At 47.8% G+C, this 25,988-nt stretch overlaps 1 protein-coding gene across 1 annotated transcript in view; it reads right to left on the reverse strand.

The window, feature by feature from the left end:
- LOC149340479 (neuronal acetylcholine receptor subunit alpha-10-like) overlaps positions 1-25,988 on the reverse strand; it is a 333,173-nt gene that overhangs the window by 46,828 nt on the left and 260,357 nt on the right. The gene's annotated exons all lie outside the window — the stretch shown is intronic.

The following is a 25,988-nucleotide window of genomic DNA, read 5'->3' on the forward strand; positions in this document are numbered from 1 at the left end:
TGCTTGCCAACGTTTAGACGAGAGGACTTGTCTTCGTGTGGGCGTACAGGCTGTAATTGAAAGTAAATTTTTCGCAAGGCTGGCTGGCTGGCTAGTCGAGCAGCGAAGTCATGGCAGAAAAATAGCGCGCACACTCGCTGAAGCAAAAGTAACGCAAAGCTTAATCCGTTATCAGCGCTGCGTCTGTTTCTCCCGCGTCATATTGGTCTCTGGGCGCTTGCTTTCCGCCATTGACACATGTATTTTCACACAGCTTTATAGCTTTTAACGTCTATCTCTTTTACCCCCTTTCCGCTTACATTGCTTCATCTGCTGCTGCTTTCCGAACAGCAATTGGGAATATCTCTCTGAGTCAGCGTTGCCGCAGGCCCTACAACAGGTGTTCTGCGTAAACAGGGGACCGAGTGGTCTAAGAACGGGAAGTCATTGAAGCCTTCCTGATGTACCAAGAAGACAATGCGTACGCTAGTAAACCTTCTCTGATACTGCGCATAATCATCATCATAACCACCACCATCATCATCATCAGCCTGACTACGCCCACTCCAGGGAAAAGACCTTTCCCATGTCTCTCCAATTAACCCTGTCCTTAGCCAGCTGCACGCATCGTGTCCCAGAAAACTTCTTAATCTCATCTCATCCGCCCACCTAACTTTCTGCCGTCCCCTGCTACGCTTGCCTTCTCTTGGATTCCACTCCGTTAATCTTAAGGACTAGCGGTTATCTTGCCTTCTCATTACATGCCCTGCCCAAGTAGATTACTTACGCTCCTTTTAAGATGCTCATGCTTTTGAATTTTCGCCAATGCATGAAGAGCAATTGTTTCCAGGTTGTTAGTTTAGCAAAGGATGCTGTCTGACTAGTCGGTTAATAATCTGAAAAGCCACCCCACGAATTGTTGCTATGAAGAACATTTACTCAATTCTTCATGAATTTTCTAGTTATCCCATCACTGCCCAGTGTCGCGAATTTACAGCATAGCGTGTGCATACTGTGTGCTCACTAGTGTGACGTTCCGTGCGTGAGCTACCAGGGCCCATATCTTCGGCGGAATCTCCTCTGTGCTCAACCGTCCTACTCCCTTGTCTCCCCTTAAACGGTCCGCGTTCGGCGGCGCCGCCTAGACGGAGCCCCCAGAGGCGGCAAGCCACTGAAGGGGTACAATGGTACAAAGGCGCCGGCGGGAGGGAAAGCCAGCCCCATTAGGCTGCCTGGCCGTACAAGGACACAGGAGAGGCTGACAACCCGACAAGAGAAGAAAGCTGCCGGCGGGAGACAAACGACATTCCAACGAGGGAGGTCGGGGGTGCCGCGGCGCCGCCGTGGAAAGGAGGAAGAAAGAAACAATCCAGCCTGGAAGAGAGGAGATAGGACGTGGCGGGCGGAGCAGATATAGCTGGCCAGTGCGGACGAAAGGGACGAAAAGGACGACATCGTACACGAAAAAGGGTCCTTCAGCGCCGAAGCCGGACGGCGCGCAGCTTCTGCCAGCTACCGACGGATCGCAACTCCGGAGCCCCTCCATCGCCTCCATGACGGCGTCGCCACGTAAGCTCGGACACCCCAGCCTCTGATGTACAATGTATAATTATTGATTACATCATTTTGTTTAAACTGAGCCATACGGTGTCTTCTTGCCTCTCCGTCCCGTGTGGACCTGCGCATTATGTGGGGTCGTCACACTACTACGTGGGAATCGGATAGGAATTTTGATGCACCATGTTGTCAGCAGCGCTTTCTGGACAAAGTGTTGGGCGTCACTGTAAGCGAGCTGTGTGAAGAAAAAGGGGGGCGCGAATGTGTGACTTGCAGCCCGCCTCCAACAACTCTTCGTCGATCGTTTTCTGGCAAATGCTCTAAGGAAAATAGGAGAACTGGAACAATGTTTACTGCCTCTGAGCGTTCGAGCTGGTTTGATGCCTTCACTTGGTCTGTCACAAATCTCTGTACGGCTGCAGAAAATGGGCAAAATAGTAGCAGTTCCTGATTCGCGACACAGGAATTTCTCAAATTTTTGCGACGCTAACAAAGTTTTGGCACCGGCATTTGAATGTGGGTACAATAGCCGGTACAATGTAAATGTAATGGCTTTTTCCTTTATTCTTTATTATTTTGCCAATGAAGGGTTAGTTCAGCGCTTTGCCTGCTTGTGCCCCCGTCGTGTACCGTAATGCCACACTAGCTTTCGTTTGTTGAGTTGTAGGTTTATAATATGGGAGTAATTACTCATTGGCATCCACCCGAGCGCAGCCATACGGCTACAATATACTCCACCTTGGGGGATTCCCTAAACATTTGACCAGTTGTAGGCTTAGTACTAGACATGTCATTACGGAATAAAACATTAGAAACACGTTTCACTCGCTCAAAGCAGAAACATATACAGCGGCACAGTGAACCCTTTCTCTTCACGTTGCCCCACTCCTGAGAGAGCTGGGCCGCTCCTACTGCTGCACTCTGCCCAACACCGTGGCTATTTCTGGCAGCACGCATCACTCAAGTCGGTTCAGTAACCATCACACCAAGCCGAGCACACCCGCCTCTTTTAAACAGCGAGCCGTACCTGGAGGACATAATAAAATTTTCTCTCTCTCTGGCTTCCCAGACGCGCCACAAGATCTTTTCACCCTGCAACCTTCTCTGAACCCGTGAAGACTTCGCTGAGATCTGTGTTGGAGCGTTGGTCTGGGAATAGAGAAGATGCAAGTTGTACGCGTCGTGCGCCACTTTCAAACCAGCTCAAGGGCGAGGTTTTGTCGAAACCTACCTGGGCCCGTATTACGGAACTGTCAAATCAAAAACTTGTCAAAAACGCGTCAAAAACTCGTCAAAAAATTCAGGGGGCACTTTGTCTAAAGTGGGTAGAGGCGGAAGCGTTTTCCGCACCACCTTCGCTGTTTCTGCGGCACTGGTGGCGTCAAATGTAATTGAGTACTAATTACTAAGTGATGACAAATCACTAATTAATGGGTAATTACTGATTAATGCCTGAATACTAATTAACGGCTAATTAATGACGCTTAAGCTTCGCCTTTAGGAGCGGAACGTGACAGCGCGTTGTAGCGCTGCCAGGGAGACCACGGAACGCCACCACCCGTTCGGCGCGATGCCTTGCCTTTTGAACGCAACGCTTTTTGAGGAAAGGAAATGGCGCAGTAATTCTCTGTCATCTCGGTGGACACCTGAACCGCACCGTAGAGGAAGGGAGGAAGTGGGAGTGAAAGAAGATAGATAAAGAGGAGCCGTAATGAAGAAAATGAAAATTGTATTTGAGGAAAGGAAATTACACAGTAACTGTGTCACAAAATTCAGGGGGGCACTTTTTTTACCTAAAGTGTGGCCACTGATGTGTGGTTAAGATGTTAAGCTTCGCCCCTAAGAGTGGAACGCGACAGCGTCTTGCAACGCTGCCAAGGAGTCCATAGAACGCCATCGCCCATTCGGTTCTACGCCTCGCTCGTCGGTAAATTGGTTTTTGAGGAAAGGAAATGTATCTGTCTCTCATTTGTCGGTGGACACCTAAACCTCGCCGGAAGGGAATGGAGGAGGATGAGAGTGAGTGAAGACACCGTATTCACTAGACGCGCCTTTGTTCGTTCCAAACCATCGAGCTGGCATGGCGGAGTAGATAGCATGCTCGTCTCTCACGCCGAAGGCCGGGGTTCGATTCCTGAGCTCGACCAATTTCTTAATCAGTTTTATTTATTTATATGGCCTGACTAGTAAAGCTAATTAGGCTAATTGGGTAATTAAGCAATTAACTAAGCTCAGTCCCACTTACTTGGAGCATCACTATACGATCCCTTCAATTGGTTGCATGGTTACTAGCCAAAGTACAATTGGCCCCGTTTGAAATTCGCGCACTGTGACGTCACGACCGTTTCCACCAATTGAAAAGCGTGACATTTTCTGTCGACAACTGCTGCTTACAACGATGAGACATTAAAGGCTTCCGCCTTAAAAGCCCCGCCGTAGCCGCGCTCCTATGGTCGGCCGTGTCCGGCGGCCATGTTGCTTTCTTGCGTCATGGCTGGCTGGCGTTTACGTCACGGACATGACAGAAGTGGTGACGTTGCACGCCTAATTATGCAGACGCATTTTGACGATTTTTTTTGACGGCTTCGAGGCGGTCAAAATTGGACCGTTGAGTTTTTTGACAGAAAATGGCAGCGGCGGCGTATGGCGGCTGCGGCGGCGCGAGCAACGTCGAAGGAGGGCGTACGAAGACGCGTTTGACTTGCCGGACGAGCTGTTCCGACGCCTTTTTCGACTGGAGAAGCAGACTGCGGTGTGGCTGTGCGGCGAACTCGCCGATGAATTGGGAGGTGTGCGTGCGAGCGCGCTGTCGGTGCAGCAGCGGGTGCTGTGTGCACAGCGGTTATTTGCGACCGGCTCATGCAAGCTTCGGCAGCCGACGACATCTCTGTGCCACAGCTACATACAAATAAAACATGCTTATGCTGGCAAAGAACTTTATTTTCCCCTGCAAATCGCACTTCGTGGCCGTCTTCTGTTTCCCGGTCGAGGAAAAAGAAACAGACGACCACACATCAACGCTTCACGCTTTGACACTTTTGTCATCGATCGTAAGAGCCGAACAACACAGACCTTAACAAGTTGGCTTCGTCAATTTTTACGCACTTGGGTCAACCGCACAGTACCTTGATTTTCGACGCCGCGCAAGAAAACAGTATCAAGGCGTGGAACAGCTGTTTCCGTGCAAAGCGGCTTGTCGACGTTTTACCGCCGTCTGCGCACCCCCGCGGCAGCAAAAGTTACCCACTAGCAAATTTAATAGCCTAACTTCTTGCGCTTCTTGTTTTTCTTGATATTTTTGAGCTTTAAACATAATTTTTTTTGCAAAATAAAATAATAATTATTTTTATCGTTGTGCATTTCTTTACTCTTTTAGCAAAAATTTAGCAGACGGTCTCTCGTCGTGCAGACAAATGCTTCGGGCCGCCGCTCTGCTGTAATTGGCTGATTCCTCGTTGCGTCAATTTCGCGTCAAGCGTCGACGTCACGTCGTTTCGTCATTTTGACGTCACTGTAAATAACTTTTGACAAAATTTTGACAGAATTCCGTAATACGGGCCCTGATCTTCACTCTGGGCTTACGAGAAATTGTACGAGAAAAGCAAGGAACGCTTGCGTTGATACACTTGCCTATTTAAAAGTAGCAGCGGAGGCAGCTATCATTAGGGAAGAGATGTACCAGAAAGCCTTGCTACGGCTAGCACACGGCTGTGAGCCGTCACAACAATAACTAGAATAGTGCAACTAAAGAGAAAGGTGCTTGGGAGTCACGAAACTCGTGACTTATAACCTCGTTTTTATTTTTACCTAATAGGCCCTCTGTGTTTGGGATCCACAAAACTTTCTTATCACTTTTTTATTTTGATATAATTGTTTCCCTGAAAACCAACTTAGACAGTAATCAAAGGCCGTATATTGTGAAGATTTTTCTCTCCCTTTGTAAAGTCACATTCACAGCGTACTGACTTCGCATACTGACTTAATTCTCCTGTTACTCCCTTTTCTCCTTCACTTTTGTGTCCCCACATTCCTTTTTCCCAGTGTAGGGCAGCAAACCGTGTCCTCCTCCTCCTCTTCCTTCTGCTCCTCATCTCCCGCTCATCCTTTTGCTGCCCTGCTACGGGTCATTACCAACTATGACGTCAGCACCGATAAGTAGCAACCAATGGACAATGTACGTAACCGACTTCTATCAAAGGCGCAGCTGGCCAAGGCAGCGGAGGCAAAATAACGGACCTGAAAAAAAAAAAATTCATTGAACAATACATCTCAAGCCTCCGGGCCTCCGTGGTCGAAAGGAGAGCGGCGGATGTAGCTTTCACAACTCGCACTTGAAACATTCTTCGAGCACGATCTTGGAGCTGCTGTGAGCGTCAAGAATGTCGAAAACGAGGTAGTCGAAGAAGGCGCACTTTTTTTGTGTGCACCATGTCGAGAGGCGAAGTGAATTCGCCGGGAGAAAACGAAGTGCTCGAAAGGCAGCCCGAGACGAGACGAGAGAGATCCGAAGTACAACGGAGGCCATTGAAAGATACGAGACACTCTCCCGACGAAGACAAGACCGCGGGCGGTTTTGGCAAGAAAAACATAATCGCCAAGAGAGCGGCGGACGTAGGTTCCACTTCGTCTTCTCGCCTCAACTTGAGCACATTTCGGAGAAACGCGATAGCGCAAGGCAGCAACAGCGAAACAGGAGCACGGAGTAGTATTCGCACTTTTCTAACTCCGTGCAGCACAACCAAGGCCTCGCCAGACAACGCCTACGAAACAAGACATAGATCCTCACCCATGAATCCTCATGACCACACTTACTTCGGTGCATGGGACCCTCTTGAATTCCGCTTTCAAACGCAGCATTATAGACATTCTGTCGTCCTGGAAAACAAAACAAATCAAGAAGTCCGGGATAACTGAACACGACACTCCGAAGTGCGCTAGGTGTAAGATATGGCGCCCCAAAAAGAAGTGATCTCTTTCTCTCTTTTTTTTTTTTACACTAGGAGGTTTTAGTTCACTGCACGGAACTTGCCGGAGCGAGTGCATACACACGACTGCGTCTCTTGTTTTTGCCGCTTTTCCTATTTCCATCTTTTTAACTGCGACGCCGGAGGTAGGGACGGGGGAAAAGGCGTCTCCTATGAAAAAGCGATCTGCCGAGGCACGCGTCTCCCCGGGGCGATCCATCTTTGGCCAAAGCGAAACAAAAGCTGACCGAGCAGCGACGTTCCTATCGTCCAGTGCAAACAAGGAAAAAAAGAAATGAAGGAAGCGAAGCCACAACACCATCGTTGCTTGTCCAGTGCGAGCGAAGAGCATGGGAAAGCAGGAGCAGCAGCAGCAGCATGGTCGGTGTGGTTTATCCAGTGCTCCTTGAATGCCCTATGCACACAACACCAGCGTGCGGCCGCTCCAGTACTTTAATGCGCGCAAGGAAGAAAACACCGAGGAGAAGCTGGTGGAGCAGTTGCTCCTAACTCTGTCGAGAAGAAAGAGGGAAAGAAGCTAAACAGAAGAGGAGGCGAGAACTTTGAATGAAGTGCGAATGTAATAAGGAACGGTCGCACCGAAGACGAAACAGAGTGCTCGCTCGTTGTACGCTACCAAGAGATGTACCGACACCGCCCGGGGCAGTCGATTTCGCTGGCATTAAAATGGTTGGAGGGCAGATTGGGCGCGCGCGCACTTTGTGGTCTTTCTTTCCTTCTCTCTTCTTTCTCTCCTTTCTCTATTCTTTCTCTCCTTTCTCTATTCTTTCTTTCTTTCTTTCTTTCTTTCTTTCTTTCTTTCTTTCTTTCTTTCTTTCTTTCTTTCTTTCTTTCTTTCTTTCTTTCTTTCTTTCTTTCTTTCTTTCTTTCTTTCTTTCTTTCTTTCTTTCTTTCTTTCTTTCTTTCTTTCTTTCTTTCTTCTTTCTTTTCTTTCTTTCTTTCTTTCTTTCCTTCTTTCTTCCTTTCTTTCTTTCTCTCTTTCTTTCCTTCTTTCTTTCTTTCCTTCTTTCTTTTTTTCTCTCTTTCTTTGTTCAGGGGGATACATACTCGTGAGGTGCCTGCCCGCAGTGCGAGACGCGACTGACGACTAGAGGTGAACCACCTCTCCAGTGGCTTCGCCATATGAACAGGCACTCTGTTCGACGTGCAGCAGTCAGAACTTCGCTTCAGCGTTTGCTTGATTGCACTTTTTTCTTCGCGCCTTGAGTGAAACGAGCCGAACGTGACGGAACATCCCTTCGGCCCAATCAGCCTACTTTAACTTCTCCCGCAAATAGGGGAAAGGAAAGCAGGGACATTCTATAATTTCATTCTAGGGACAAGAACGCTCAAGGCGGCAGTTAAAGTTAGTGGCGAGAAGAGGTTTTTTTTTATTGCGAAATAGACTGCGCGCTGTTTGCTTCTGCGTTTATCTGGAGACAGCAATTTTCCATTTACTTATTTTGCTGCCTGTTAATAGTATTGAAATATGCAAGCAAGGATGCTTAATCAGGCCGGCTTGTAACGCTTTCTAGCTCAGAAACTAAACCGGAAGCTTCAAATTGTTTGTGCGATTATTCCTTTCCAATGTCATCATATAAATGGCGTCAAGCCGTCAGAAAACTAAATCCTTAATCAGGATAATGAACCAACATTTATGAAAAAAGTTATTGACGAAACTGTCACAACAGCACAGATCAAGGTTCTTGTTTTATGCTAGAAGTGGGCTTTAAGGCGTAGGGTGAGAAAAGGGAAAGGGAATATAGGAGTAAGTTTGAAGAAGGAGTGAAGGGCAGTTAGGCTCAGGCAGTCACGAAGGCTGCCGGTGTAGCGACTGTCCATGCTCCACTTTTGATCAAAGACTAATCAGGTTGCAGGAAGTTTGAGGTACGAACGAAATACTGGAAAGCAGTGTCCTTCACAAGCTGATGTCAACGTTCTCGCAGTGTGCACAGATGTTGAAACAGTGTCCGGGAAATCTTCGAGTGTTCGCCCTTTTGATCAAGTGCCCAGACGCCCTTTTTTCGGTGTTTTCCGAAACTCAGTGGACAGGTTTATTTCACAAACCACAAGAAACAAGTGGACTGAGCCGGAACACGTAGAGTGCTGCCTTAGGCTTCTAATTTTTTTTTCTGCGTACACATGCGCTTTCGTGGGGAGGGCTGGAAAGGGCAAGATGTTATTGTTTAAAATTTATTGCATTATTTTAGTACATCCAACTGTGTAGCGTACTAAAGGTACCTTTGTCTTTTATTTTTCATGTCAAATAAATTCGTCAAAAAATGTTGATGCAATCGGTCGCACGTATCTGGGAAAATTACAGCTCTTGAATTGCGTCTTGCTGTGATATGTTTAGAGCGAAACAAAACTGCGCGAAGACGACGGGACAAAAGAAAGGCACGTGCCTTTCTTTTGTCCCGTCGTCTTCGCGCAGTTTTGTTTCGCTCTAACCATGAACCGACTAGCCCAACATCATGTATTGCTGTGATATGTGTTTGATTGCCTCTTTCACGGTGGCCTGGGTAGCGGTGACCTTAAAACATATAACAGAAATTCATTAATGGTTTACTGCACAAGCAGAGTACCGATAAACGTATGTTAAAATTTTAAAGATGGCTACAGTCGAAATTAAAAAAGAAAATATTTTCGACGAATCAAACGGACGCGCTCAATGGTTGAGGCTTGGGCGGGATTCTTGAGACCAAAATTCTGCAGGGAAATAAATGAAAAATGGAGCGAATTCTCACAGCGAACCTCCAGCTTTAAATACAAGAAACAATACAGCAGGTCTGGGGCGGCGGGATGTACAGTAAAAGCTAAGTCGCAGGTAATCTGCCACAAGTAGAAGTACCAGAGACGAGAATAGGTGATTAGTGGAGAAGAGCAAACTAACGTATCATCCATGAAGAACAGAGTAGTACTTAGGTATCTTCAGAAAAATAAATATGAGACTTAAACATAGTGAGAAAAAAAATGCCGTTATCTGAATCAGGAGCGAAAGCTGCTAGAGAGAGAGAGAGAGAGAGAGAGAGAGAGAAATAACTTCATAGCGACGCAGCATTAGGTGTCGAAGATGTTTTTCACCGGAGTCACCAAAGAAAATTGGCAAACATTGGCAAATACCCTAGCCTACACGACCGAAGTTCGAACTAGGGGCAACATTCTAGTAAGTTAATAAGACAGGAGTTACAAATGAAATTTTCCCCAATTATCTCATGAATGCATTCGTTGTTGTTGAGGGAGTGACCACACTCTTTCTCATGTTGGCTGCCTCATACCATTCATTGTCAAAGTTTGCTCATGTCCCAGCCAGCCACGTGTCCCAAAGCACCACAGTGGACGCGATGGAACATTACAGGACACACCAGGAAATAAGTTAAGCCTATGTGGGCAAAAGGCCATGTACATCACAAGCGGTATAACTGCACAATATCAGAGTGAGCACTTTTCACCCAAAATACCGATGCCTGCCGCTTTTCCGCAGCCTACTCTCGACACTGTGTTGCGCCCTAGCACAAACTCGGCAGCTGTCGCATCTACGTTGGTCCGTAGTTAGGCGTCGCGTTTCCACTCGTTAATGTTCATTTAAACGGACAGCGCAACACTCTGAGGATTACAGAGCTCGGAAACAAAGGACTCGTGCGAGCGAAAGAAGAAAAACAAACAATAAAGACAGACAAGCGCCACAAGTTTCGACGCCCGCACTGCGACAGCGCCCTCTCTCTCGAGTTTCCAGCCGTGCCTGGAAGACCAACCGCACCGTGCGGCTAATTCCGTCGCGTTAAAGCTTCATCACGTTCAGCAGAAGCAACTAGGAGGGCCGGGTGGGTGCCGTCGAGCACGGCGACGCGGAGGCTAAACGAGCGCCCGCCGCTAACAAAGCCCCGTCGGCTGTGATGGGCGCAGCAATTATTTAGCCTCAGAGAGGTGGGGCAGCAAAATATAAAGAATGGAAGGTTGCCAGCAGCCGTTGCCAGCACAGCATACTTCTCTAGCTGTTGCTATTAAAGAAGCAAGCGGGAGCAACGTACTTTTTAAATAGTTAACGCGGACTGAAGGTATACGAGCAGGTGTTGGCGAGCGCCTATGAACTATAATGCGCGCGGGGTGGTGCGTGGGGCGCCTAAAATAAGTGTCCGCGAAGCAGAATGGCCGTAGAATAGCTAATGGCTCGTCCGAGAACCGTGATCAACGAAGATTATGCAAAGGTCGTTAGCGGCACGGAGGCCCGACACGCAAACCCACAGCGATAAAACGGAGGCCCGGAACAAGCAAACAAATTTGATCTCGCAGACTCCGCTTCTGGAGGAGTCAGGTCTACGTTGCACCTCTTCGCCTGTCGGGAGGGAGCGGAGAGCGTTAGGCTGCCATCAAGTGCCTTCGAAGATAGAAGCCGGATCAGGGGCGCCAGAGTAAATTATTTCAGCGCCGATGCACCGGCTTTGAGAGGCTGGGGAGACTCAGACTAGAGCTCACGCGTTGGGCTTGCAGCAAAGTGGATAACTGCTGTACAAGTTAGAGTCGTTTTCAGATATGTTGCAGTGCTAACCAAATGTTTCCGTGTACTGCTGTAATAAGGTGAATCAAAGTGGACAGGAAAATGAAGGTATAGAAAAGGGGGAGTAAAAAGGGGAGGAGAAGCAAAAGGAAAATACAGATCGTGCAAACGCACGCACGCACCCTCGCACTAACCCCCCCTACACACACGCACGCACGCACGCACGCACGCACGCACACACACACACACACACACACACACACACACACACACACACACGCACACGCACGCACGCACGCACGCACGCACGCACGCACGCACGCACGCACGCACACACACACACACACACACACACACACACACACACACACACACACACACACACACACACACGCACACACGCACACACACACACACACATCACTGACCGTTTAACCGGAAGATACACATTGTTACCGTGTGGCGTGGATCTTGAGCCAAGTTAGATGGGAAAAACTGCCCAGCGTAAAACTCCGGTGACTAGTACAATACATCCGACTTGGGCTCACAGGGTGGGGTTAAGAAATGTTATATCGGCGGAGTGATTGCTGCGAGATTATTTTGGACAAAAGTAACAAGTTTTCCTGAGCACAGCCTCAGATGGGTGGCCGCTGAACTTGGTCTTGGGGTGTTTCTACGACTGCAAAGGCAACCACAGCGCAGGCTAGTTAAACAGAATAACCTCGTGGCTCTCCCATCACGCCATCAAAGTTCGACAGACGGATGCGACTGCCGCGAGGGAAAGCAAAGCACGCGATGTTCTTTTCGCTGATGAGCTTCCCACCTCGGCTGCCACAATACGCGTGAATGATGTTTGCGGTAGTCCTTTCAGTGCACTGTCCACGTCGCGATGGGAGGGCCAAACTTGCGGCTGTTCGCGATATACAAGGTTTACAACAGAGCGCGGTTCTTCATGTGGTTCTCTACAGCTAACGCTTTTTCTTCACGGCCTATAAAGAAAGCTGAGCGTACTGGGCCTCTTGTACAGTAATTTTTGCCTTCTGCTTTGGGCGGTGGTCTACTCGCACCACATTTCACAATGAGCGCCTGTGGCCAACTCGCGAGCTCATAGGTTAGAGCTGGTAGCTCACACGTTGTGCGGGGAGTATGTTCTCTATTATAAACTTGCCTGAAGCGGCAAAAAAAAAGAGAAATAAAAATTATGAATGCTTGTGGCTTATTTGGTTCCAAGCTAGGACTAGTGCAAGGCTTTAAGAGGGAATCAGGTACTAAACAGAGTTTTTTAAGCTCTCTTCTCTGCAATGTTTAATGCCACTAGAGCGGTTATGTTGTGCTCATGCGAACGCGGACAGTAGTACAGCGTTGCATATAAAATGATATCCCTTTTAAGACCCTGTAGCACCCACGCGAGGCTGCACAAGGAGATAACTGGGATTTTCTGGAACGCTCTAGCGGGGTTCTACGCGCACAGAAAGCAATGTGTTAGTGCAGCCGTTGGCTTCAGAAGATACGATGCTCATGACTTTTGTGGTCTCTACGGGTATTTGGCAGCACAGCCACAGAAGCAAACCATGGAGACAAAAATTCAGGGGGCACTTTCTTGACCTAAAGTGCGGTGAGGCGAAAGCCTTTAGCGCGGTGTTGCTGCTTGCGTCACTGATGTGTGGTTAGGATGTTAATTAAGTACACAGTCGTTTGTGAATCTTAAATGCTGGACAAACTGGAAGGCGTTTGGGAGGCATCCATCTGATTCGACGCCTTTCTGCAAACACTCTCCAGCGTCCTAGACAAGAAGAACTACATATGCGTTGGCAGGAAGTAGCGTAGCCGTTAGCACGCTCGGCTGCGGAACGGAAGGATGGTGGTTGGAATCCCATCGTGCACAAAGATTTTTTTTTTTCTGGTCTGACAGAAAAAGCGCGACACCTCTGCTGACAACTTTCTGTCGACAACAATGAGGCATTAAAGGCTTTTTCCTTAAAACAGGTAATGGCTGTGGAATGCTCTCACTGGCCCCTAGTGCGCTGCTTGGTCTGGGCACACAGCTTATTATTGCCGCATAATAACTCGAGCGCTACTGAACTATGTGTTAGAGTATCTCAGGTGGTAATTCGGTTTACCTACCGCTGATGACACCACACTGAAATCACTCACTCACTCACTCACTCACTCACTCACTCACTCACTCACTCACTCACTCACTCACTCACTCACTCACTCACTCACTCACTCACTCACTCACTCACTCACTCACTCACTCACTCACTCACTCACTCACTCACTCACTCACTCACTCACTCACTCACTCACTCACTCACTCACTCACTCACTCACTCACTCACTCACTCACTCACTCACTCACTCACTCACTCACTCACTCACTCACTCACTCACTCACTCACTCACTCACTCACTCACTCACTCACTCACTCACTCACTCACTCACTCACTCACTCACTCACTCACTCACTCACTCACTCACTCACTCACTCACTCACTCACTCAATCAATCAATCAATCAATCAATCAATCAATCAATCAATCAATCAATCAATCAATCAATGATGCAAGCATTCGCGCAAAACTTGCATATTGTGTACCTGCAGTCATTTTATACGGCGTGTTTAGCCTATTTCTAGAAATTATACCTTTAGTTTAGGGTCGTGACTGGACAGCGACCGAGCGCACAACCGTTACAGATAAATTTAACTAGTGATGTGCGAAATGGTATAACGGGGAAAAGGGCATGAAAGGAATCCTCCGTTAATGGAGGCCACAGCGCTGCTTTTAGTCATTTGTCTCCTGTAAAGAGTACTCCTTCTTTCTAAGATGAAGCTTGCAAGAAAGCCTCCAACTTGAACTCAGTGAAAGTAGCGGTTCAGAATCAAAGGTATGTCCTTTCTCAGCGTTTGCAGTCTCATGCAGGCTTGTTCGCTATTCGGTACTTAATACTACTAATTAAAAATACTTATAGTACTAATTACTGGTAATCTCCCATATATTCGAAACTGAGGTTCTGGGATCATCCAACGCACTGGCTCCACACGAGAAGTGGGACCAGAGTTGAAGCCTTAACAGAAACGGGTAGGAACAGAAAAAATGCTTAGGCTTTTGCTCAGCAGAAAAAAAAAAATTCTCATAAACACACACAAATTTTGCTGGTGCATCTTAACTAAGACTTGAAAGCGCTGGAGTCATTCCGTGCTTCCAGACATTGTGAAATGCTCGAAGCGTGTTAGCGAAAATTCTATAGGGGGGACAAACACGCCTTTCATACTAGAGAGAGAGAGAGAGAGACTCTTTAAGGAAATGCAGAGAATTTAGTTGGCGTTTAAAAATCGCTGGCATGCTACTCTGCGTAGGAAGGGGAATTTGGGAGAAAAAGACAGTAGGAGAGCAGCGTGGAAGAGGTAAAAGAAAAAAAAACGAAGATAAAATGCGGCCATGAAATGGGTACTAAGGATGCAATGGCGAGTTTTGATATAACCTATGGAATGATGGAGCGCATAGTCCGACAAATGGGCTGACGAAGTTCACTGCATGAAGAATGCATGAAGGTAACGTGCAAGTGAATTTAGAGCTTATCTAGATGTCCAATGTCTTGTAAATATGAAAAAAGAAAGTTCATTGCAAGTCTCTGTTGCCTGAAGCAGGCTAAGGGACCTAAAACTTTGTCCATTGTTAGGGGCACTGGGCAGAGCTTCTGCATGCAATGTTCATAGTACGCACGCTCGTTAGCATACGCAGGGCACACAAGTAGGGTATGTTCCACAGTTTCTATCGCGGCACAATTGTCACAATGCGGACTGTTCGTTTGTCCAAAACGGTATCGCAAGCGGTTTGTATATGCAGAATTCAGACGAAGTCGGTGATAAAGTGTTTCCAGTTGTCGAGGAATTCTGGGTGAGAGTCTTGATCTAAGATGTGGGTCGATTGAGTGAAGAAATTGGTACTGATGTGTCGGAAAACTCCAAAGCCGATACGTTTCTTCGTAAGCAAAGTGTCGGCAAACTCCAAAGCCGATACGTTTCTTCGTAAGCAAAACTTTTAGCCATTTGGGACGCATCCGATTTCGTGAAAAAAGTTCGAATGTATCTCCGATGTTGATGGCCCTTTCGAGCCGCTTCATCTGCTTTTTCATTAGCCAGAATGCCACAGTGAGCAGGTACCCACTGAAATGTTATGCAGTGGCCTGCGGCAATAGCTAAATGATGTATATACCCGATGTCGAGGGAAACTGGCTGGTGATTCGTTTTCTTCAGCAGGTTGGCCAGGATCTGCAGCGATGCTTTTGAATCGGTGAAGATAACCCAACGGCCGGCGGTTCGGCGCAGGATGTAAGAAACAGCTTCCTTAATGCCGTGAAGCTCAGCTGTCGTAGAGGATGTCCTCCGCTGCAGCCGGTAAGAAAGGGCATGGTCTGTTGAGGGCACATAAAGGCCACAAGAAGAGGTTTCTTTAGTAGTTGAACCATCGGTGAAGATATGGATGTGCTGCATATATTCCTCCGATAAGTAGGCGAGAGTAGTTTGCAGAAGCGCTGCCTGTGGCATGCGGCTCTTTGCATTCACACCTGGAACAGACTTCTTCACCTTTAGAGGAGAGAGTGTCCATGGAGGAAAGGCCAGAGGTAGTAGCTTCTGTGGCTGATTAATAGTAGGAAGGGGCAGGAGCTGTACTGCCTGGCCAAAGCTAGAGTTGCTGTGAGTTAGATGGACGCGGTGTAGGAAGTGCTTCTTCCCTTGCAGGACATGGCGGAGATGGGTACGCATAGTTTCCTGGGCGGCAATCACCTCTAGTGGGAGACATCCTGCCTCCGCTACTGTTCCTGACGCAGAGGAACCTTTTGGGAGGCCAAGACATATTCGCAGGCAGTTGTTCCGTGCGGCATTGAGAGTCTTATTGCTTGATGTAGATAATCTTTGAAGCACTGGTAGACAGTAGCGCAAGGTTCCTTCAACGTAGGCTTTTTCAAGCAGAAGCATTGATCGGCAGTTGCTACCCCACCTTGTTCCCGCCATGAACCTGAACACTTGCGATGCTGCAGTAATCCTCTGGCGGAGTTTTTTGATCTGAGGTGACCATGACAGATTGTAGTCGATTACAACACCCAGGAATCGCTGAGATCGTACATATGGCAGCGATCGTCCGCCTAGGAGCAGCGGATATCGGGTCATCGTTTTTCTTGTAAACGCCATTGCAACACTCTTTTCTGGCGATAGACGAAGACCTCTGGAAGCCAAGTACATCGAAACGTGCAATAGTGCTCTCTGAAGACGTTGCTGGGTAATATAGCGCGAACGTGATGCGGTCCAGATGCAGATATCATCAGCATAAATTGTTATACGGACCCCTCGCGGAAGGTTTCTTGTTATGTGAATAAGGACAATATTGAACAAGAGAGGGCTGAGCACCGCTCCCTGCGGTACGCCCCTCTCCACTGCGTGAAAGCGAGTTGGACCGTCTGGAGTGGTCATAAAAATTTGCCGTTCTTTTAAATAATGCCCAATCCACTTGTATAGCCTTCCTCCAAGGCCAAGACTGCCAAAGGCTGCGAGAATTGCATGGTGAAAGACAGAGTCAAAGGCGGCCTTGATGTCTAGGAAAACGGCTGTCGGGATGTACCCAGCATGAAGGTACTCCTCAAGTGATGAGACGAGGGCGATGCTATTGTCAGTCGCCGACCTGTTTTGACGGAACCCGTTCATTTCTTGGGGGAACTCATTTCGGCTTTCTAGGAACCAAATTATGCGCTTGGAGATCATGCGCTCCATGAGCTTACCTACGCAGCTCAGTAGGGCAATGGGCCGGAATGATGCGTAGCTTGTTGGCTGCTTACAGGGCTTCAAAACGGGCACAATTTTTGCCAGCTTCCATTCCGTGGGGACCTCACCAGCCATCCAGGAAGAATTGTAATACTCCAGGAGTCGAAGACGGGAGGTGTGGGGTAGCTTAGCAATGGCGTCATAGGTCACCTCATCATGACCCGGAGACGTGTGTCTGTTTGTCTCCGCGATAGCTGTGGATAGTTCTTCCATTGTGAAAGGCAGGTCTAACGCTGGCACTGCCGCCTTTGGGATGCCTGTTTGACCATCTGCAGAGAGTGTCGAATGCCCTGACCCTGTCGACAGTAGCCTGCAGTATTCTTCTGAGACTTCTTTTATAGATTTTTGTTCGTGAAGGGAGAGTGCAGCGAAGGGGTGGAGTTGTTGAAGTGGCGTGCGCATACCTCTAACTATCCGCCAAATGTTGGTTACTGGTTGGCGCACATCCAGCGTAGAACAAAAGTCACGCCACTTTTTCCGACTCAGTTTATCCATGTAGCGTCGAATGTGACGTTGTGCCCGTCGGCATGCACGTAGGTCATCGAGGCTTTTTGTGCGCAGAGCTTTCCTTTCAGCTCGCCCGCGTATAGCGCAAAGCCTTTGGAATGTGTCATCATTTGAAGGTAGGTTATCATTTTTAGCTGTAATTTGTGTACTCGCTCTCAGGCAATACGCCATTGTCGATGCTAATTCCTCATTTCGAGTTGCCGCAGTAACTCCTTTGCTTACAGCGTCCTTGTATGCGTCCCAGTCTGTAGATTTTATAAGCAATTTCTTTGGGTTCCTCAGCGCATGGAAAGCCGATATGAGGATTGGGTAATGGTCGCTTCCGCGTGTCTCCAAATCAGTGCACCAGCCAAAGTTGTGGGCGAATGAACTTGTGACAAATGTCACGTCGATGCTGCTGGTAGTCGTCGCGCCTCGGAGGTAGGTGATGCTGCCGTCATTTAATGGCTGAACTGAAACAAATATCTCCCGCGTCATCAATGTGATACGAAAAGTTTTTTCTCGCGAACGCAATGGCAGTCAACACAGGAGGACAACTTGGCAATAGAGGGCTTCCAGAGTGCCTTGTCTAATGTCTTGGAGATTTTTAAGACTTGGTTTGTGTGCGGGCAGGCATGCACGCGGGCACGCACACGCATAAGAAAAGACAAAGAAACAGGCGGAGAGCATCAATCTTCGCGACTTGAACGGGGGCATAAACTAGAGCGCAAAAAACTTATTTGGCATTTTGAACATGTGGTATACTCACATACGGACATATCCGCGCAGCACACGCTGATATTGGGGGAAAAGTGTCTGGAGGAAAGTAAACTTAGTTGTGATTGAGAAAACAAGAAATGAAGCTAGCAGCCATTAACCGCACAAAGTAACGCACTAGGAATGTCAGGCGCTCTTTTTTTCAGAGTCAAGCTCACAATTGGGACTATAGATTGCTTGCAAGAAAAAAAAACTGGTTGTTCTATACATACGAAAGACATGGGTCTGTTTTTCGATCTCAGCGCACTCTATCCTTGCGAGCTCGTAGAAATCTCGGCTTGAACGTGCACTCGCAGCCTCACGCACCTCAGGAGAAAGGTACAAAAGGGCCCTTCGCACGCACGTCTGCTAAACGCCACGACTTGTTGCCTTCTTCCCTTCCTTCTCTGGCTTCTAAGTGCTATCACTGCGGCGGTAAACGCTGGGGAAGTTTATTACAACTCCCCGCCATTAGTGTGACAAACGCGCGCATTCTATACGGCTACATCGAGAAGGAGAAGGCGGCCACGAGGCGAACGCGAAACGAGCTTCGTGAAAGAGCCACGAGAGGGCGGGTAGATAATGGCATCTTCGCGTCCCGATCGACGCAGCGTCCCAAAAAAGAAATCACGCGCCAAAGAGGTTGCCGAGGAAATAGCGGACGACAGTGGAAGCGAGGCACGCAAGAAAGAAACAGGGAAGCAAACACAGCGATGTGCGGAATAAGAAGAGAGGGGAGCTCGAGTGCCGGAAGAGGTTGATAACCGCGATTAATGCAGCTCGGGTGCGAGCGAGAGGCAGAGAAGGAGGTGGTGGAGAGGGTGCGGGGTTCAGTAGAGATTTATAGAACGCCGAACGGATTCTCCGCGTGCATATCTCGCGCTCGCGTGCGCGCGCGTGCTGCACCCCTGCGCTTTTCCAGTGCGGTGCAGTGTGAGTATACATGTCGAGTACCTAAGAAGAGGCACCTCAACTCAACTCTAAGTGATGATGCCGGGTGGATCAAGCACATGTTGTCGCGTCCAGCCTGGTTTGGTAATTAAGCGCTGTGAGAAACAGCGTTTAAGTTTGAAAGGAAGAAGAAGGAACCCTTGCATCTAACACCCATTCCGGTGCATACGGTACTCCCTTCCGTCCCAGTCTATTATGGGGGGCGCGCTGAGCCTCGCAAGACACGCTTATAGGATTACCGGCTAGGTGAAATTAATCATTCCAATGCTGAGTCAAATCTGAAGTCATTCTTGGCTCAGCGTTGCAATGATTAAGTTTACGGAGCAGGTAAATTTATTACTATGTCGCACATATTTTTAGAGACTTTGCCGTAGTACCAACTGAGCTTTCGATGTAAGAGAGGAAAAAGGATTCAAACCTAGCTTTAGGTGGTGGGCTACGCAGCACCTCTCAATATTTACACACCCACGTAATCTGAAGCTTGCTGCAGGTTTTCGTACAGGGGGAAAAAGTGCCGTTGTCGCACGCCCCCAAAAAAGAGGCAAATCTGCAGTCTGTGCTCCGCCGGGTGGGTAGAGTCGAGTTTGAAGAAGGAAACATAAAGAAAGCTGAAGAAATAATAACCGTTTGAGTGTGCTGCCGTTCACGCAGCTTTTTTCATACATAGTTTGGCAGTGCCCATTGTGTTTCGACAGTTTAATTCCCCCCATTCCCTTCCCCTGTGCAGGGTAGCCAACCGGAATCCTTTCTGGTTAACATCCCTGCCTTCCCCCCCCCCCCTCTCTCTCTCTCTCTCTCTCTCTGAGTATCCTCTGGAAGGTACACTTGGAGGTGGAAGACCGAGATAATTGCACAGCGCCCTTGATGCTTGTGCGTTGAATCGCGACCATGTTGTCGAGTCATTCTAGCGCAGCGTTTTAATCGGTAAACACGCATTATGTCCGCCGCGCTCGAATATGTGGAAGCGAGTTTCATGCGTTCAAGGCTGCTTGCTGCTTTCGCATGTTCGAAACGAAATTGATAAATTATGTCTTTTACGCATCTTGAATCACCGTTAGTGTTCAGTCGCTACATCATGACTCGCAGTGCCAAGAGTATCCCTGTTTCGTTTAGGAAGTGGGCTAAAAAATTGCAGAAAAAATAAATTTAGGAACCAGAACATGACGATATAGAATGCATGCAATGGTCCCTGCCGCATTAGTTTCTTGCTATTTTATAGCAGCTGGACTGCATGCATTGTTGTATTGCAGCCTGGTGTACGCCCTCTGAAGCTTGGTGTCTCGCGTCGCATGCAGTCACTGCATAGGTGCCTTCCAGCCAATTACTATTTACTATTATTTATAACCAGTCACTACTCCCAGCATGCTGATGCTCTGCAATCATGCCTATCTCCTTCAATGATAGCTTTCTACTTTCGGTTTCTATCGAACATGTGCCCATGATCCTTTATGAGTCCTTATTTTTTGTCACTGACCGTTACTTTCCGAGTATTTGTCTCGCTTACCCGTGCCTCACCATGCTGCCAGCACTCGGCCAACTGCACAGGACTATCTCAGTGGCACACGTAGGCTGCTGTGCGGCGGCACGCCGGCGATTCCGCTGCGGCGTCGCCGCCCCTCTTCGCGCGGCGAGCCGGTCGTTATCGGCGCCCGATAAACCCCCGACGCGCTCGCCCTCTCCTTCCTCCCTCGCACCCCTTCCTCCACGCTGAATGGATTCGCGGCAGGCTGGCGCTGTAGACGAAATAAGGCAAAGAAACAGCAAGAAAGAGAGAGAGAGATGGAAAGGGACAGCGCGCACAAAACAACGGATGGCGAAATAACGGAGCCGGATAATTGCCGACGCCAGAGATTGCGCGAGAAGAGAGACCCACCAAGAAAAGAGGGAGAGAGAGAAAGAGGGTGAGAGTGGGGAAAGCGGGACAACCGAGAGTGCGGCATTCGAAGAGCACGGATGCCCCCCCCCGGCTCTCCATCCCCTCTCCTTTCGATGGAAGAAGACGATGCGGCATGGGGTGCGACGAGCGTAGCGCTGCCGAGAAAAGGTATTAGAGCTGCGATAACTTGATTGGAAGACTCGCCGCCTTGAGCCTGAACAGACGGACCTGGAAGCCCGCAGCGGTCCCTCGGCGTTCGATATAGAAACAGACGGCCTGCGGCGGTCTTGGATCGGTTTTAGCGCAAGGCGCTCCTGCCTTCTTTCGGTCTGGCGTTCCTCGTCGCCGAACTAACGGGCGCTTCGCTTACCCTCGAGAGAAGCGAGCACATAATGAACGGTGAGCCGAGAGCTGCACGAAGCCTGGAGCCAAGGCAAGCGCTTTAATCGACTGATTAACATCGAACCCTGCGACTCTTCAGGCATTGCTTTCTTTTCTTTTTTTCTTCTGGGAGAGTAGTTGTTTGGTTTGGTTTGTTGGGGTTTAACGTCCCAAAGCGACTGAGGCTATGAGAGACGCTGTAGTGAAGGCCTCTGGAAATTTCGACCTCCTGGTGTTCTTTAACGTGCACTGACATCGCACAGCACACGGCCCTCTAGAATTTCGCCTTCATCGAAATTTAGCCGCCGCGGCCGGGATCGAACCCGCGTCTTTCGGGTCAGTAGCCGAGCGCCGTAACCACTGAGCCACCGCGGCGGGGCTACAGTAGTTTTGATCTCTACTCAGAGGAAAAAGCAATCCTGCGATGTTTGGGGACTGACTTCCCGCATTGTTGCCTCGTGGGCGAGGAGATTGCACAATGCGTATCGGCTTTGGTTGTCAACGCCTTTTCACAATACGCGCTTTCAATCCAAGTTAAGAATGTGAAAGTTTGCAATACGTTTACTGTACTTTTGCACGAGCTACGGGCGAATGAAGATGGACAGAGATAAGCACTCACAGACGCCTCACCACAGTATATGGGTGCATGTTTCTTGTCTATCGTGTTTATTTCGTTCAGAAATGCGGGCTGAAACGTTACGTCTTCCTGCCACCAGGCCTATGCGCACGCTTCACAACTCTTGTCATAAACGAGGAAGCTGAGAAGCGTTTCTCTCGTTGAGACAAAACCAACTGAGAAACGAAACGTAAAGGCAGTGAAGTAGATTGGTGCACCAGAGCGACGCAGAACTCTTCAACTCCTGAAAAAAGAGGCCCAAGTGTGAACATAGACACGCAGTATACCAGTAATGCAAAAAAGTTACAGTTTGTGTTGCAGCCGCAAGTGACACAAAGGTTGAATTGACTGGAAAGGCAACAGGCGTTTTTTAAGTGCAGCAGAGTAAGACCCGAGGTTAGTGGCATGTACCCACTATGTTAAAATAAGATTTACTGCTGTCATTCACTGCGTGCCCATCGCTTTTGCCGCCGCCTATCTTACATCGACACCCCAAAATCTTTGAGAAAAAAAACAAAAACAAACGAGGATTACAAAACAAAGAGACACGAAACCCAAAAACACAGTGCGAATATTCGAAGATGCACCGACAGGCCTGGACTGACAGTATTGTTAAATCTTATGTCTTCTACTCTGGATTTGATTGGTTGGTAAGGATGTTATTTTCGCCACTTCAGTGGATCAGGTGAGGGTGGGGAAGGAGATGAGCAGGATGGCGATGGGCCCTCGGGCCGCTCTAGATGACCAAACATTGTTGGGCCGCGGCGACCTTCAAGGCCAAGTCCACGACGCGGAGCTTTAGCTTCCTTTGTGAACTGCGCAGGGCAGCCTGTTTTTTTTTTGTTTTGTGTACAAAGAAGAACTGCACTCTATGTGTGCTTTTCACGCTTTTTCTGCTGTTAGTTTCTCATGAAAATTCTAAGACGCACCAACTAGCCATTCAGAAAGAATTTACGGATGCGTAACAATTTTTTTTTCCTGTTTAGAGAAATATCATGTACTCTGTCTGTCGTTTCGTTCCATCACCTTTGAGGAAGAAAAGCAGGGCAGATGGATTAAAATGCGATTCCTCCAGGCGGACGCAAGTATTGAAACTTGAAAAGAGGTCGACGCTTCGCCTCCCGGCCGTCAAGCACCACACGGTTTATATTTTTTTTTCTCCGCGTTTCGCTTTCTTCTTTTATTTTCTCATTACATGTTTTGTGACCGAAAATACCGATGAATAATCTGTACACAAACGCAAGCTACAGTCGGGTGCGATACTCAGCATAGTACATCACAGCGACCGGTAGAGTTTTACTCATACTGAATGGCTAATTCACGTTCATGCGATTGTTGCGAGATTTCGTGAAAACTACTCAAAAGCTTGCATGAAACTTTTATTTTTGCCCTTATTACCATCTCATGCTTAATCTGTCGTTGGCACCGTTCTATATATGGCAATTGTCATATATACTGGGTGTTTCAAATTATTCGATGCATTTTTTTTTTTAAAAGGCTGGGAATGGTGGGAATGGGTGGTACAGCAAGAAAAAGACAAAGTTGAAGATGGCACGGATAAGCTTTCACAATTAACTACTATTACCAACTCGCCCCTCTATCCATCCTTATTCAGTGATGCAAAAGGTACAGCGATGCAGAAATTCCTGCCTAATGTACCCTCCACTGCATAAATCTCTTCCCAAAAGCCGCCAGGTTTAGTGGTGCTCACATCAAACAGCCACAGTGACAACCTCTTTCCTTCTATTGTAACCCACGGTAAAACATCTTCTCACTGCCACCTGTGTCCTAGCACCACAGCTGACTTAAGTCACATCTTTCTGAGTCGCCCGAAGAAACCCAAGCCACTGTGGAAAGGTTCAGAACATCAGGAGCGAGGGGAGGCTACTCTGTGCAGCTTGCAGCCGGAGATACAGCTGAGGACACTGGGCTGAGCCCGAGGGGTCCCCGAAGCACAAAAGCAGCCGGCCATCTAGAGCGGACCGAGAGCCCATCGTCGTCCTCATTTGTAAAACTGGTCTATAGCGTCTGTAGACTTCTTAAACACTCCATTGCCCTCCTATAGATATTTCCTTTTGTCTATTCACAGTGTATAGACTCTCTATAGATAAAAGACTAGTAAAAGTGTAGGGCCGTAAATCTATAGATTGTCTAGAGACTGTCTATTGGATTTGTATTGCCTATAGACTGTTATCTAGGATTTGTCCATAGACGGTCTATAGACTTTATAGAGAAAAGTCTAAGGACACTCTACACTGCAGGCTGTTCAAATAAAGAAAGGACTGCTTCCCCCCCCTCACTTGATTTTCTCACGAATCAATAAAGTGCGACTCAAATACGAATATTTACTAAAATTAACTAATAATCCGTTTATTTGTCGGTTTTAGGACGCAACGTTATTTTACTAAATATAAGAATAATCAGAATCGGAGCCCAGCCAAGTTTTAAAATATCAGAATTGGCTTCGCTGTTAGATATATTGAGCGTGAAAAACAAGCTTTTCAAAACTTGTGTGGATTTCTTCCCCACGTTGCACACTGACCAAATTGTATCACTCGAACACTTAATGCAGGAAATGATCATGCAGTTCATTTGTTTTATGACGCAGAAGACGCTCAGGTTATATTCGTTACGACAAGGTGCACCCATGCCATTTGACAAATGTACAACGTGGAAAAGCCATCTTAAAGAGATTAAAAAACTATTTTTTACGTTCGATATTCGGAACCCCGCTGCCAATTCGAAAATTTTAAGGAGCCGGCTCACTGTCACTGTCGATAGCCTTTAATTTCAAGATGTTTTGTTTCGCCCCATAGCAAAGATTAGAAACTTGACTGGCTGATTTAATTAATTAATCGTCTTTTATTTGCGCTCTATCACGCAAAATGCTGTCTGCCTTGATGTATATTCCGCCCGCACTGACCGCATCAACGTACTCGTATCTTTGGCGGCTTTAATCTGTGTGAAATAATTTTAAACGCCCGGTATACATTCCGCCAGTTGGAGGCCTAATGCGGCATTGATGCAGGAAAAAAAAAAAAATAAGGCGAGGAACCAGAACGGATGTTGGAGTTCTCCATTTCTTAACGCAAATTATTTTATCCACTGCAAGAGAAAAAATCGCTGGCGTACCATTAAGACATGTTCAAGAGCCTATCTATAAAACCACCTAGCTCGAGCTCCTTCCGACTGTTCTTAACCAGCTCCATTCCAGCATATTCGTTTTTCTGTATTTTTGGGACGAACTTTAAAGAAACAAACAAACAAAAAAGCCTTCTAATGCAGGCTCAGAAGCACCCCGGCTACGATCACTTCATTTTATCGGCAGACGCCAAAAAACTTCGACGGCAGACGCCGCGGCGATAGAAAATGAGTCCTATTATCGGCTTCTAGTGGAATGCACTTTAATGCGACGTTGACGGATTAGTGCCGTCTGATGCGCCGCGAAGAGGCCGCGAGATGGCCCGGCAGGAATCTAACGCATCTTGGCGCTTCTCCTTTGGAGCGCCCACTTATTCGGCGCTCTTCGCTTCTCGCCTTCTGACCCGGCCAAGTGCTGCGTCTGCTCGCAGAGATCGCGCGGGGAATTCTTTCGCTTGTTTCGACGTCTTCGTGGGCGCGCGGTACACCAGCGGTAAGATATGGTCGCTTTAAAATGACAGCAAATATTTTACCCGATCAATGCATGCAAAGCCCCGAGGTCATAATGGAGAGACAGAAAAAAAAAAAGAGGCTTCTTTTATTTTGTTTCGCGGAGAAAGTATTGTGCGAATATTCCTTACTTTCTCTTGGGAAGACAGAATAAAACGGGCTTTTCCAAATGCCTTCAGCCAACAATGGTTTAGAGTGGTGGATTCTATTGTGTAGCTCGGTAGTCTATTTAGCGCGCTTGAAGGAAGGCTGCGCAAGGCTCTTTTTTCTTTTTCTTTTGTGTGATCCTATACGTGCAGGTTGGGAAAGTCCTTTGAAAGCGATGAATTATATAAGAATGGTAAACGAAAAAAAAAAAAAGCAAACAGTGTACATGGAGTGGAGGAGGACTGACTGAAAATTATTGGCGGTGGTGTGAAAAAAAGATAAAAAGAAGTTTAAACGGTTG

This window comes from Amblyomma mixtum, chromosome 6 (genome assembly GCF_055824585.1).
Source record: "Amblyomma mixtum isolate Tamu chromosome 6, ASM5582458v1, whole genome shotgun sequence".
In the NCBI taxonomy this organism is placed as follows: domain Eukaryota; kingdom Metazoa; phylum Arthropoda; class Arachnida; order Ixodida; family Ixodidae; genus Amblyomma; species Amblyomma mixtum.